Raw genomic sequence first — 15,995 nt, 5'->3', positions numbered from 1 at the left:
TGCATTGGGCAGTAAGTGCTTAAACTTTAGAACCTCAATGGCCAAGTTACTTATAAAATTAAACTCATTTCATTCCTACTAATTAATGTAATTGAATGAAACAAGTTTCTTCAAACAATATATAATTTCATTTTGAAATATTACAAAATGTTATTCACAGAAAAGAATTTCAAAAGCAGAACAACAATTGAAACATTGAATTGATCTTAAAGATTTAGTTATAAAGAGAACAATTTGTGTTATTTTATATTTTTCTTATGCCTACTTTTAGGCATAAAAATGGTCATTAAAAAAACTGAACAATTGAGTTTAATTTGAAGATCTCTCAATTTGTATAATGGACAAATTTGAGGACAAATGAAACAGAAACCCTTACTTAATTATGTCATATCCTCGCCTCTTTCTATAAAATGATCCAGAAAATATTTCACACTTAATTCTAAACACACTCAATTGAAGTAGTCAAATCTAATAGCAGTTTCACTGAGCTTTTGAATTAAGGAACAAATAATGTAATCCATTGATTTTCTCACATTAGCACAATTAGATCTTATTTAGCTACAAAACAGCAGTACTATGTATTTGTTCAAAGCTTTACACACACACACACAACATATAGTAAAGCTTTGCTGACATATTCATATTATGCGTTATTTATGTTCAATCAGCCGTACATTTGTAAAGACACAACTGAAGGGAACCTAACTTGTCTGGGACATGGACCTAAAAGCCCCACACAAATATTTTTATGTTTTTCACATGTGGTATGGTTACTTTCTATCAACATTTATATTTGACTTTTACTTATTTTTTACATACTCATTATTTTAAGAAAGAGTGTGAACCATATAAGCCCTCAAGCTATGTAACTCTCATTAACACCCCTTACAACCTAGTAACATGTGCCTGGGTTATGTAATGAAATGTGCCAAAATGTAATGAAATGTAATAATTGTAATTTCTTAAGTGGTTTAGCTTCTTTAAGTATAATCCAGAATTCAACTTCTCACTTCCCTCTCTTACTTTTAAATAAAGAAATCAGTAAACAAGTCCAACATGAAAAGGCAAGTCATTAGGAATGCCAACATACCTCTTCTTTAGTTGCCAAAATTTCTATCCATTTATCATCTATCTGAGTGGAAGCTGCAATACCAAATCTATGGGGTTTTATTGTTTAAATTGTAGAGTATTCTGGGTGACTTTGACTATGATGCACTGTCCAAAAAGTACAGAAAATTAACATGGAAAGGGAAGGAAAAAGGGGGAAAAAAGGGAGCAAGGGAAGGAAGTAAGGCAGAAAGACAGTAAGAAAGGAGGAAAAAAGGGAAAGAGAGAGGAAGGAAGGAAGAAATTGCTTAATGTTTGTTGAAATATCTCTAAATTAGGAAATCTCCTTGAATCTTTTCATGTGTGAATATATGAAATAAGTGTAAAGAATTATTGCTTTGGTTGTTCAACTCAGGTTAAATAAAGTCATTTAAAGTAATTTGGGTGAAATACTTGGTAGAAGTTGATTAATTAACCTTTAGAAGATAAATGAAATTAGAAAATTTCTCAATTTTCTGGAAAAGTCTGTTTTGTTTCTTTATTTTCTGAATGCTTATGATATGTTCTTCATAAATCTGGGCCTTAACCACACTTGTTTTCAAATGATATATGTGATTTGAAGGATGCAGAACAGGATAAGGATGCTTTATGTTTTTCTATAATCAAGTTCCCTTGAATACTCCTTTTAAAAAATGTGTAGCAATGAGACCTGTCACAAAGAAATTTCAGTCAATGTTTCTTGAAAGTCATATAGGATTAGCCCATAGTTTAAACTTGTGTAAAGATGAAAATGAGCTCCTTAGTTCATCTAGGAAACAGCTGTACAGAACTATGGATGACAGTGGTAAGGAAAAGGCACATTAGGTGAACAAAGCAATAGAAATTAGAATAAGAAATTAGAATCCATTCAAACAAAACTTATTTGGCTGAATGAGGAAAAAAGCCTTTTCCTGCCTACTCAGTAAATGTTTAATCCGTAAAAGCATGCTTCCACATCTGGCTTAAGTTTAATACTGTAAATATTTCCTCCTTAATTTTTTATTTTACTTCTTATGTAAATTTTGGGTTATCAACAAGAATAAAATAAAAATCAGTGGGTATATATGGCATTAATATTACAAATGCTAAATGTTTCAAATAAAATTTTCAAAATACAAAATATTACCTGCTCTCTAACAGTGTTAATAAAAGTGTCTAAAGAAGAAAAATGAAAATACCAGAAATAATAAACATTTATATATATTGTTTGAGTTTGAGTCACCTAATATTGTATATTCCATACTATAAAGGAAAATTCTCCAAATGAACAGAGAAATAGTTGCAATATAGCATGATTTTCAAAGTGGGTTAAATCATTTAAAAGGAAAAAAGGAAGTAAAAATAATTCATTTATGTTTATTTGTTTGAGGATAGTATTTTAATGTTTGTATCCAGGAATGAATTAGGTCCAAACTGAATTATTTCTAATTTTCTGAGGAAAGACTCTGAGGGAAATTTCTACTCTTCAAGTCAACCACACAAATTAATATGTGGCTTCTTAGTGCTTCCTGGCCACTTGTTCCAGGGCTTGAAAACATCATGTCATGTGGAAGGCAAATAAGTCCCCAGAAAAAAACTAAATGGAATTAATTGGAAGTCTAAGAACCAGAGAATAGAAATAAGTAAAAATGAGCAATATTTTTTCTCTATTTCTGCATCCTATATAATAAAAAGGTAATATGCAAATTGACCATCATGCCCTTGCACAAGATGACTGCCCCCATGTGGTCACAAGATGGCTGCCACAAGATGGCTGGCAGAGGAGGGCAGTAGTGGGCAATCAGACAAGCAAGGAAGGGCAGTTAGGGACAACCAGGCCAGAAGGAGAGGGCAGATCGGGGCGAGCAAGCGTGCAGGGGAGGGCAGTTGGGGGCTATAGGGTTGGCAGGGGAGTAAAGCATCGATCAGGCTGGCAGGGGAGTGGTTAGGGGTGATCAGGCTGGCAGGCAGAAATGATTAGGAGCAATCAGGCAAGCAGGCAGGTGAGTGGTTGGAAGCTGGGAGTCCTGGATTGTGAGGGGGATATTCAATTGGGCAGTCAGACATCCACCGAGGGGTCCCAGATTGGAGAAGGTGCAGGCTGGGCTAAAGGACACCCTTTCCCCCAGTGCACAAATTTTAATGTAATAATATAATAATAATAGTAATAGAGTTGATAGAACATTTTCGCAAGCATTATGGCATTTAAATATTCTCACACATACATTTTATTTCACCTAATAATTATAACACAATTACTCAGAATATTAAAATGTGATGTATTTTTCTAGAAATGCTATAATAAAGTATCTACAAAGTATTATAGGAACATAAATTAAGGTATAATTAACTAACTATTTGGGGAAGTATACGAAAGGCTGCTGCATGAAAACACTAATTCAGTCTGTCCTTGAAAAATGTGTAGCATAGTGGAGCATGGGGTAGTCCACATAGGAGCACAAAACAAGAAAATGTGGAAAATTTTAGGGACAGTGAGTAGCCGATACCTATTCAACAATGTCAATCCCCTAGGTTTGTCATATTCTAGAACCAAACTGAAATGAAGATACTAGATATACTGAAAGATCTTAGTGGGCTAGCAGGAAGTTATTAGCAGGGTATTCCAATGCAATTTCTATCATTGTAGGAGAAGCTAAAAGGTTCTAAAATTTATGTCATGAAATTCACAATTACACATTAACATCTACTTTGAACTAAGCTGTAACTGACATTGGGAATTCTGTAATTGACAGAAAAAGGTTAATTTTTCTCAGAATGTATATATTCTAGTAATGAAACAGGCACAAAAGTTGCTAGATGTGCTCACCATTGTTCTTAGTTCTGACAGCAGAGTCCACTGGAGTTGGCTTAGAACAAAGAGATTAATTCTATATAATAAAGAAGTAATATGCAAATTGACCATCACTCTAACACTCAAGATGGCCACTCCCATGTGTTCTAAGATAGCCAACCCCATGTGGTCACAAGATAGCCACAACAAGATGGCCAGCAGGGGAGGGCAATTGGGGGGGACCAGGCCTGCAAGGGAGGGCAGTTGGGGATGATCAGGCTTGCAGGGGAAGGCAGTTAGGAGTGACCAGGCTGGCAGAGGAGGGCAGTTGGGGGCAATCAGGCCTGCAGGGGAGGGCAGTTAGGGGAAACCCAGGCCTGCAGGGGAGGGCAGTTGGGGGGACCAGGCCAGCAGGGGAGGGCTGTTGGGGGCAACCAAGGCTGGGGGAGGGCAGGTTAAGGGACAAGGCCTACAGGGGACAGCAGTTGTGGGGAACCAGGCTGGCAGGGGAGGGCAGTTAGCGCAATCAAGCAGGCAGGGGAGCAGTTAGGAGTCAATCAGGCTGACAGGCAGAAACAGTTAGGGGAAATCAGGTAGGCAGGCAGGAGAGCAGTTGGGAGCTAGCAGTTCTGGATTGTGAGAGGGATGTCTGACTGCCAGATGGGATTGGGCCTAAATGGGCAGTCAGACACCTCTCGAGGGGTCCCACATTAGAGAGGGTGCAGGCTGGGCTGAGGGACATACACGCCCATGCATGAATTTTATGCACTGGACCTCTAGTAAGTATATAAACAGCTCACAAAAAAATCACTTGGAGGATAAAAGAAATAGACTCTAGATTGTTCCCACACTTAAGCCACATGGCAGAACTGAGCTGACGAGGAAGCTGCAGAAAGGTACATCAGGAAGCCTCCACCACCTTGACTGTTCCAGAAACGTGCTGCTTTCACCACATTCAAGGCCCACAGTGTCTGGAATCTCCTGCGACACCCGAAAAGCTCCAGAACTGTGCTTTTTCTGCCATTATTTGTTTGAGCAATATTGTTCCTCACATTCTCTATCTCTTCCCACATAACTTAGTTTCAAATTAATTTCTCTTGTGAAAGCTTTTTATTGGTATATATCATACAGTATAGCAATCCCACTTCTGGGTATATTTTCAAAGGAAATGAAAACAGGATATCAAAGAGTAATTTGTATCCACATGCAGGAATCTTTACAATAGCCAATATATGGAAACAACCTATGTGTCCATCAATGGATGAGTGGAAAAAGAAGATACGAAATTAGTATAGACAACTGTGGAACATGTAGCACAAATCACCACCATGGTAAGCAACAAATCAGTTGGCAGGCAGCCTATTGAGGCAGGACCTCTCCCTTGGAAAGTGACAAAAAATGGAGAAGTGATGTAGAGGGGTAAACAAAATATACCCAGTGCAATATATTCACACACACGCACATTGAACACATTGCATATTAATTGATTTTTAATTTTTGAAATCCATTGTTTTATCAAAAGGTTGATTGTGTGTGTGTGTGTGTGTGTGTGTGTGTGTGTGTGTGTGTTTGTGTGTGTTTTTAACAACTCTCAGAATCTGCTAGGAACATTCTCTTCTTTCGCAAACCATCCAAGAAGTAGTATTATGATGTAATAAGTGTTATGAGATATTTATATTAAACATTACAGATCTTTCTGAGGAAAAAAAGGAGCAAAAGTCACTTGCTTTCATGTCATCAAAGACAGTAAATACTTTTTAATAAAGATATTTACTTTATCAATTCCAAGATGTTTCATGATCCTTAGCTAGTGCCACAGGTATATGAGAGCCTGTTTTATCTGCTTAGAACTTTAAAACCCACTGAAACTGGGTCACTGTACAAGTTTTCATCTAATTCCATCATCTAGAATAACAGGTTTTTGGACTAAGATTTTATAATTATTAACATTTTATCCTCTTGGCCTGATCACTGCCAGCTGTTTATCCAACTTTCTCATTTCTTTTGGATATGAATACCTAGTTTAGCATGAATATGACTAGATTCTTCTTAAGCCTACATTTTCCAAAGAGAGCTCTAAATTAAATCTTCTTTTAAAGTTTTAGAATAGTTTTCATTTTTTCTTCTCAAGAGTTGCCAATTGATTTTTTCTCCCTTCCTTCCAAGTTAGCCAACTGGCTTTTGGTTTAGCCTGATGTTTGTTCTCCCTCTCCTCATCTCTGAACCCTCCATCTCTAAAATTATATACTTTTGCACATATATAACCTTCTTCAAAACAGTTAAACTTAGGGAGCAGCACATTTATTTATTTATTTATTTATTTATTTATTTATTTATTTATACTTTTTAAATATTTTTTCAAAAATATATTTTATTGATTTTTTTTTTACAGAGAGGAAGAGAAAGGGATAGAGAGCTATAAACATCAATGAGAGAGAAACATCGATTAGCTGCCTCTTTCACACCCCCTGCTGGGGATGTGCCAGCAACCAAGGTACATGCCCTTTGACCAGAATCAAACCTGGGACCTTTCAGTCCTCAGGCTGACGCTCTGTCCATTGACCCAAACCGGTTTTAGCAGGCAGCAACACTTTTAAATAGTAAAACTGTAATATCTTTCATCTGAATCAGTGCCTCCCTCTTTCTCATGTGAGGTGCCCTGAACTTACAGTTTATCTGTGAGAAAAGTTTGATTATTTTCCTCTAAGACAGGAGAATCAGCAGGTGTAATCCAGAGCCCTTTTGTCCTCTGAGGCCAGGCTGAAAATGATGCCCTGACCATCTGTGTATCTGCAGTAAGTTTTTGGCACCGGTTGGATGGTTCCTGCTGTTTAGCATCCTTTTTTAAAAAAAAAAATACAAAAATCTGATTTAGGGAATCTCTGGTTAGACTGCAATGTATCATCACTCTTTTATAAAAGGGGGGATGGTTGGTTTGCTAACCATAAAAGAAATTGTTCCAAGAGAATGTCATATTAGAGGAAAATAAATCCAAATGTTAATAGTAATATTTTGGAGTGGTAAAATTATGGGTGATTATTTTAATTTATTTTAGACTTTTGTGTATTTTCTGTATTGTTTTCAAAAAGGTAAATTATCTTTATAATAAAGCAATGAAAATAATGCAATAAAAATAATTTCCTATGAAAGAAGTTCCTTATATTTGATTTTAATTGTTTACTATGTAATTGAAATAGAAGGAGAAATTTGTCCTTCTGGAAAATAAGTAGACATGAACTTCTCCCTTTTCCATTCCCCAATTTCTCTGGAATTTTAGGCTCTTTGTTGGACAAATAGACATTTTTTTGTGTGGAGCTATATAATTAGAAATATTAAAATTGATATCAACATAGGTACAAATAATAGGTAAACATGTAGATACTAATATAGATTTTCTTCAAAAATTTGAATAATGCTGTGATACAATATTGCTCTAAAAATTCTTTTTAAGAGTAATTGTTTCAATACCTTTAAAAAAAAGAGAGAAAATCATAGATATGAGAGGATATGAGAGAGAAACAATGGTCAATTGCCTTCTATAAGTGTTCCAGCCGGGAATTGAACCCACAACCCAGGTATGTGCTCTGACCAGGAATAAAACCAGCAACCTTTCGGTGCACAGGACAATGATCAACCAACTCAGCCACTCCTTCCAGGTGCATTTAATACTACTATTTAAAACTAACATTTCAATACTTTAAAATACTTTTTATACAACTGTCCCCATTTCTTGAGCCTTGCAAAATTAGAAAAGCTTAAACTAATAGAATATTCTTGAGTTGCAATGCAGACCTATACATTACTTGACTGCCAACTCTTAGCATTTCTACCATTTGATCATTTTAATCCATTAAGGTAATTGTCAATACATTTGACTCTAGTCCATTCAGTGAAAAAAGTCAGGAAATTATCTCTTAGACTAGTTTTAGTTTATTAAAATTAGCTTTTAAACTAATTAATTAGCTACTAGACTTACCTTACTATTGAGTTGGTCCCTAAATTGGGACTGCCATTAAATTCCTGCTACTGACCAACCTGGAGACTACTGGAATGGTTCTGTTAGTTCCCATTCCAGTGCAGAATTTCCCTGTGGCAAAGGGCTTGTCTCTGCAATTTTTATCACATATTTTTTCTTGAGATTTAACAGGCAAATGCAAAGTGTTTTCATACCTTTCTTGGGGAGCCTAACGTGTGTTGTTCATTTGTTGTTTGAATTTCTCAATTCTCATCAACTCTTACGTTGTTCTGTCAGTGGTCCAAAATAGTCCCTAAGTTAGAGTACGTAATGAACTGTGGTGCTGCAGCTGAGACATTTTACATCTGCATCTGATGACAGCTTGCCTGCAGGTAGTGAACAAATCCTCTGGGTTACATTTATCAGAGCTGTGAAAATAGCCACAAAACACAAGTCAATAATGATTGCTTTATTTTGCTGATCAGATGTTCCATAGAATTTAAACTTTAAAAAATTGAGTTCAGGTTTTGTTTCCCCCCACTTAGCTTACTCTTTTGAGAATATGAATTTAGCATGACATTCCTACCTGCTTAAGTAACAAGGTTTAAATAAATTAGTGGAGAAGTGATCCAAGATAGAGTTGCTTCCATGTCCAAATCTTCCACACTCTCTTCTGGAGATGCATCTGCCCCTACACAGTAGTCAGCAGAAAGAGAAAAATACCTTACATGCTGCTGCTCCTGGTATCTCCAGACCAAAACATGGTTTGCAGGGAAGTATGCAAGCCAATTTACCTTGTTGGTATTCATAGACCCCGCCTCTAATAATATTGCTAAGGTCATTCAAAAGGCAGTTGATATAGATGCAAATGAAGATTCCAAGTTTGTATAATGTTCACCTTTCTCATCACAACTTTACTCTTGTGCTTGATCTATACCCAAATCATAAGTCTGGCTTGAATCTGAAGGCTTGGCAGTGCATTTTAAATACTAAAATATCCATGTGCTTATATGCACATACTCTGTTTTAGCTCCACCTGATTTGAACCCTCCAGTAATGAGAGTCACATGCTGATGCTGACATTATGCCCCCAAATCTCTGGATAGCCTCAAAGACTTTGTACTCTACAAAACACACAATTTTGTTAATTCTTATGCTTCTCCTCCATTTTACAAATGCAAACCTATAATCACTTACATATCTACAGCGGTGGTTGTGAATTTAAATTCTAATGTACCTTATCAGTTGCCTTTATTTTTTCCACGAGTTGAATACTAACAATGAACCATATTTAATTCAATAGTTATCAAACTTCAATATGTGCTTGGGATAGTTCATCATTGCAGTCTTTTCAAGAAGAGTTTATTCAGATATTTATTACAAGATTTAGTTTCTGGCTTTGGTACTAAATTAAAAGTTTGTAATTTAATTTTAATAATAATTGTAATAATCTATGTAATAAAAGCCCAGTGGCTTTTATGGCAGAATGACTCGAACGACTGGTCACTATGATGCACACTGACCACCAGGGGAAAAATGCTCAATGCAGAAGCTGCACCCAGTGGCCAGTGCACTCCCACAGCTGGAGTGCAGCTCAGCCAGAAGCTGGGTTTACAGCTGGCAAGCTCAGCGGTGGTGGCAGGAGTCTCTCTCGCCTCCATGGCAGCACTAAGGAGCAGCAAGCCAAGAGGTAAGGAGCGAGCAGGTGGGCAGTTAGGAATGAGGGGTTCCAAATTGTGAGAGGTATGTCCGACTACCAATTTAGTCCAGTCCTGATCAGTCTTCTCCCAAGGAATCCTGGATTGCAAGAAGGCTCAGGCCGAGCTGTGGGTCACTCCCACCCCTGTACATGAATTTCGTGCATCGGGCTTCTAGTAACTTCATAATTAGGTATTTTAAACCAATATAGGAAATGAATTAATTATATAATGATTCCAAAAGAATCTATATTAATAATGTTTCATTTTAGAGTCCCAGAAAATATTTAGCCTATAAATTTGATATGAAATATATGTCTTACAGGTACTAAATTTTCCTTTCTGAGAAAACTTTTCCCGTTATGCCTTGCATTTCTTAAACTTTAAGTGAAAAGACAATTTCTTATATTTTTAAAATTCTTATTTCCCTCTACAATTGGAAATATTTCAGTATTCCAAAATTATAAGTAAAGTTTTGATTTTTAAAGAGGAACAAATGTTCAGTGTAAAATTTAGAAACCAGTAAGTTTTAACCTCTACTTAATTTCTGCATTTTTCTCATACAACCTTCCTTACAACAACAGGTTTTTAATGGTTCCATTTAGTCAAATAATTGAACTTTTTGAAAAATATAAATGGAATTTGAAATACCTATTATTAACCAACTATATTTTTAATAACAATTGATTGAATTAATTTATGCTTTAAAAAGTTTGACTATAGTGTAATGAAGGCCTGGGGGAGGGGTGGTTAAAGGGGAGGTGCTATAGGACATCTGTCATAGTGTAAACAGTAAGAAAGTTCATAAATTGATATTTACATCTAAATTCAACATGACATTAATAGTTTCAAAATTACTAAATATGTGTTTGATCATAAAAAGTTCTGTTTGCCTAGCAGATTTGCATGCCAAAGTTTACATCTAAATTTTTCCTTCACATACATCATTTATTTTACAAAAATTGTTAACTTTATTAAGTAATTAGAGGCCCATTGCATGAAAATTAGTGCACTCAGGGGGGTCCCTCAGTCTTGCCTGCGCACTCTTTAAACCTGGGACCCCTTGGGGTGGGGTGGGGGGGATGTCCATCTGCTTAGGCCTGCTCTCCTCCCTGGCAGTTGGGACTAAGCTGGCAGTCAGACATCCCTCTGGCAGCACAGGAGCCCTTGGGGATGTCCAACTGCAGCCCTCCCACTAGTCATTCCACCATCCAGTTTAATTTGCATATTAACTCTTTATTATATAGAATTGTCATCATCAGCTACTTTAAAAGTAGAATAGTCTGGGAAATACACACTCAGAGTTTTCTGCAAGGTTTGGCATCCTCTCTAGTTCTCAAGATAGATTATTGTAAGTGCTTCCAATTTCAAAAAAAGCAATTTGGATAAAGGTTCAATAACACTATCTTACTGAACTTTGCCTAATCTTTTGCTTTCAATGTCTTGACTCATGCCAAACTTAACATTTTATTCTTAAAATCAGTGTTTATATTTCAAGCCTTTAAGCACATACAGTTAAGCACTTCAAAGTATTTAAATTAAATAAAACATGAATTTTTTGTCCCTTTCTATGCTCCCATGTCTATGGTCTGCTCCATTATTTCAATGTTTTTTGTTCAGTTTATTTTTGTTTTAAGTCATTATATATATATTTTTTCTAGCCTATTCTTTTCTCTAACCTTTCCCACCTTTTTCATTCATATACCTCTCCTATTTTATTCTGCCAAACTCATATCTAAAGACATTATAGACATAAATACAAGAAATTTTCCATTAAATATACCAATGAATGTGTTGATTAAAAAAGCAAGAAATTTAAAACATTATTTAATTTTACTGCTAACACAGGGTTTTGATAGATTTGGGGCCAATTATCTATTATAAATGGCAGGTATTTTTACCATTTGTTTGTATGCTGAAAGGAAATCTAAATTGAGTGGATCCATCATGCAAATTGGTGTCAGGCTTAGGTTGTTAGGAAAAATCTTACTGCAATAAGATTCCGGCCAATTCCATAAATCTCATCATAAATTTTATGTCATATTACAGCACATCACACCAAACATTAAAACCATACCATATACCATAGAAAGGAAATCAGAATTGCTCCTGTCAGGATCAACAAGCCATAAGAAGTTCTTGTTTAGCGAGAAGGATTTCCAATAAAAGGAAGAGCCTCTTGTTTTACATTCAAGAAATAGTGTTCATTTACTTTATCTTTTTTCATAACATGCAAAAATGGTTTAGTCTTTGATATCATAGCAGACTTAGAATAGAATTTCAAAGTAGAATTTGTCTGGAATTGCCCAAACAAAAGAATGTATATTTTACTTTTCTTTTATTTCAGAATGCTGACCTCAAGGCAATAAGTCAACATTACTTAATAGCTTATTTTTTTAGAGAGAAAATATTAGGCATGTGATCCCCTGAATGAAACGTTTGATTTATTGAGAGGATTGAGTATTCGGTGGGCCTATAAAAAATCTGTCAGAGAAAAAAACACACACCACGCAATGAAAACACTCATGCCAAGCAGAGCTAGATGCAGTGAAAAATGCAAAAGAAATTTAAAATACTGAGCTCCTCTTCCAGATCCAATTCTATCTTACCAGCAAAATTAACATTCAGAGAGTACTTAATATCAAATTATCACCCTACCTCTGCCTTCCGCACATTATACCAAGAGAACAGGCCAAGGGCTCATGGTCAGAAAGAATGAGGAAGGGCCCATAAGGCCTGCAGTATCAGCATATCAATCCAAGTTAAAACAGACCATCAGCTGGAGGAAGAGCCAGTCGGCACTGCTGAACAAGGGTGCGGAAAGCCCTTGGAGGAGAGAGGCACAGCCAGTCCTAGGTCACTGCCTTCCTCCCTACAGGGGGCCAGCAGAGGGCATGGGATGCGGTAGACCTGCACAGACTGCAATCCATACAGCTGATGCATTCATCAGGATCAAACTGGTGTCCTTAACACTTTCTGTTTCTGACCTAAGTAAGAATCACTTAGAATCAACCTTCAGTCCCATTCTGGCTGCACAACCTCTTCTGGTCCTGTGGAAGAAATGCTGCAACAGTTGGTAGGGACAATGCACTCACCTGGCCACCCTCCTGGCCCAGCTAGAAAGTCAAGGAACATCCCAGAGGCTTGAGTCTTGGAGCTCCTTGAGTCTTCTATGGACCTCACAGGCAAGAGTCAGGGGTAGAGAGTCATGGAGAAGGCTAAAGGGGAGACGCAGAGACCAGGGATAACACAGGCCTGATGCAGTCTGATTCTCCACCCACAGCTCCACAGCCAATCCTCACTACTAAGTACACTGTGTACTACCGACTAAATGCAAGTAGTAATCAACCATTTTGAGTTGTACAACCAAAACTGTCTCCAGACATTGCCAAAAGTCCCCTAGGGGCAAATACCCTCTTCCTTATTAAGGTCACTAATGTAGTTAATGCAATAGTAAATTGTTATGGATTTAATTTAGATTTCTTCAATGATGAATGACAGTGAGAATCTTGCATGAGTTTGTGTATAGGGACCTTCAAATGATCTATTCCCTCAACTGAGCTGTGCCTTTCAAGGAATTTGTCAATATCATCCTGGTTGTCAAATTTATTAACATAAAACTGTTTATAACATTGCTTCATTACTCTTTTTATATTTCAAAGGCTATGTTCCCTCTCTTCTTCTTTTTTTGTTTTGTTTTTGTTATTATTTTGATCAAACCAATTGCAAGTTTAGTAATTTTTTTCATTTTTACAAAGAGCAAGCTTTTGATTTTATAAAAGTTCTCTGTTGCTTTCTTTCCTCAATTTTGTTGATTTATATTTTCATCTTTATTTTCTTCTTTTTCTCTCAGATGGTCAATTTGAAGCTTTTTTTGTTTTCTAATATAAGCATTTATTGCTGTTTCTGTACGCACTACTTTAGCTTCATCCCACAATTTTGGATATATTTGTTTTCATTTACATTCATTTCAATGATTTTTGTAAATGCTCTTCTGATGTTTGCTCTGATCCAAGGGTTATTTTTAAATGCTTGGAAAATTCTCTCAATTTTTTTGTGTCTTTATTTTGCTTTTGTTTTCGAAATATATTTTTATTGAATATAGAGTTCTAGGTTGACAGATTTTTAAAAGTACTTTAAAGATGTCACTACATTTTCTCTAGCTTGTGTAGTTTCTAATGAGATATTATATATCATTCTTACCCTTTATTTTTTATTTGCACGTAACATATCTTTTTTCTAGTTTTTAAGATTTTTGTCACTGAATTTTTAGAATTGGTATATTTTCCACAATTTTGGGTGTATTTTTCTTCGAAGTTTTTCCTACTTTTGGTTTATTGAGACTTTTACAGCTGTGGGCTTATATTTTTCCTTAAATTTTGAAGCTTTAGGTCTTTATTTTTTCAATATTTTTATGAACCTTCTCTCTATTATCCCCCTGGATTCTCCCTCTCTTTCCTCTTTTATTCAAGTACTTCAATTAAACATATATTAATCCGTTGAATTTCTGTGAAATATTTTTGAAAGCTTCTATTTTCACATCTTCAAATTCACTTATTTTTTTCCTTCTGCAATGTCTTATCTCCATTAATTTTATCAAATATATATTTTTAATTGAAGATAGTATATTTTTCTCTCTAAATTTTTATTTGACTATTTTCATATTCTTATGTTCTTTGCTTACCATGTATGTTTTTATTTTTTATAAGACATATAATAGCTGTTTATAATTATCTACTAGTCCATCATTTTGTCACTTTTATTTCAAGTAATTAATATTTTATTTTGGCTACAGGTCATATGTTCCTACTTGTTTGTATAGTTAATATGTTGATTAAATACTAGACATTGTGGATTTTACATTGTTGGTCACTGGATATTTTGTATTCCCTTAAAGAATGTATCACATTGTCATGAAATATAATTAAGTTATATGGAATCAGTAAGAACCTCCTGACACCTGTTTTTAAACTATATTTGGGCTGGATCTGCCTCAAGTCTAGATCTAGGGTGTTCCAATGACTGCCCAATAACCCATGTGTTATGAAATCTACACTCTGACTAGGGGAACATGAACTACTTGCAACCCTGAGTGAGTTCTGAGAAGTTTTCCTTTGATACTTAAAATAAATGCATTATTTATTCATATTAGCAAGATCAGGTTCCATAAAATTTTAACTGAAAGGGGAATAATGATGCTGCAAGTAGTAGAGAGAAAATGGTTAATATGAGCAATCTTTGGATGGAGAAAATTATTTGAATGGAAAGGCATGGTGATAAACTGGATAGAATGATGTCAGAAATGGAAACAGAAGTCAAAGATGACTCCAAGATTTCTGGCCAGGATGATACTAACAGAAATGGGCAAGAAAAAAACTAACATTCGGGGGAAAGGTTAATACTTTTTGGAGTTGCATTTTATGATGAAGACGGCATATCCATGTAAAAATGTCCTGGAGACTGTTGAAAGATAACATACTATTTTGCAGATAATAGATCTAGGCATGGGAACTAAATCTGGTCAGAAATAACAAAAACATGTTATAGTTAATATGGATATTTTTAGTTTCTTCTCAGATGTATTACTATCCTCATGTCAATCTTACTTTAGTAAAATTAAAACTAATAATAATATTTTCTCTGTTTGAGATTCTGAATGCCATTTGTGTCCTAGATTTGAAAAGAAATTAGAAATATCATAATAATTCAAGGGACCTTATTCTTCTGGGTAATTACTCACACAAGTATTGGAAGCCTCACCTTGAATGCTGTGTTGGAGGGAAGTCCAGCCCATGTTCTTTACCAGAGTTTTGGCTGACCTTCAGATAAACAAGCCTCCAAATAGTTCAATAGTCACCAATGGCAGTTGCCAGGCTCATGCTTTCATTTCCTTTCCATGGCATATTTCCCAAAGAACCTGAGCCTTTGAGTTCTGCGGAAAGGTTTCATATGGCAGAAATAGACCCTAAAATACAGTAAATTATTATTTTGCTCATTTCATGATACAGACAAGCTCCAGCATACGTCACACAATGTTGTGTTTTTAACAATTTCCTAGGTTAGCAATCCATTCACCACTGCTACTCTAAACTAATCATTAGACAGAAGCACACACGAGAGCATTTTGGGGACTCTCGGAATCACCCACTCCGGACGTTTTATTGTGTAGTTGTAGAAATTGTTGGTAAGAAATGGTATAGTTCCTATCCAGATTAATGTCAAAGTTAGAACTAGAATTAAACTTAATAATCTGCTCAGAGCTACATGCTGTATTATTGCTTTTGCTACTTTGAAACATTTTTAAAAGCCTCTTAAGATAGTAAGGTGCCAATCAAGTATGATCTCTTTGATTTATTCACTTTGGATGTGAGCATCTTATGCTGTCCTGGTTTTCTATAACACTCATAAGCAACTGGGTAACACTGGGTAATCCCTAATTAGCCTACAGTGATTCGGTTGATTTCACAACACATCTAAAACAAGCATT

The 15,995-nt window shown here is 35.6% G+C and overlaps 1 protein-coding gene across 1 annotated transcript in view; it reads left to right on the top strand.

The window, feature by feature from the left end:
• CFAP299 (cilia and flagella associated protein 299) overlaps positions 1–15,995 on the top strand; it is a 522,006-nt gene that overhangs the window by 469,155 nt on the left and 36,856 nt on the right. The window lies entirely within an intron of this gene.

Source organism: Pipistrellus kuhlii, unplaced genomic scaffold (genome assembly GCF_014108245.1).
Source record: "Pipistrellus kuhlii isolate mPipKuh1 unplaced genomic scaffold, mPipKuh1.p scaffold_m20_p_1, whole genome shotgun sequence".
NCBI classification, from domain to species: Eukaryota; Metazoa; Chordata; class Mammalia; order Chiroptera; family Vespertilionidae; genus Pipistrellus; species Pipistrellus kuhlii.
Note: the sequence above shows the minus strand (reverse complement) of the source record. Positions and strands in the feature narration are given on the sequence as shown.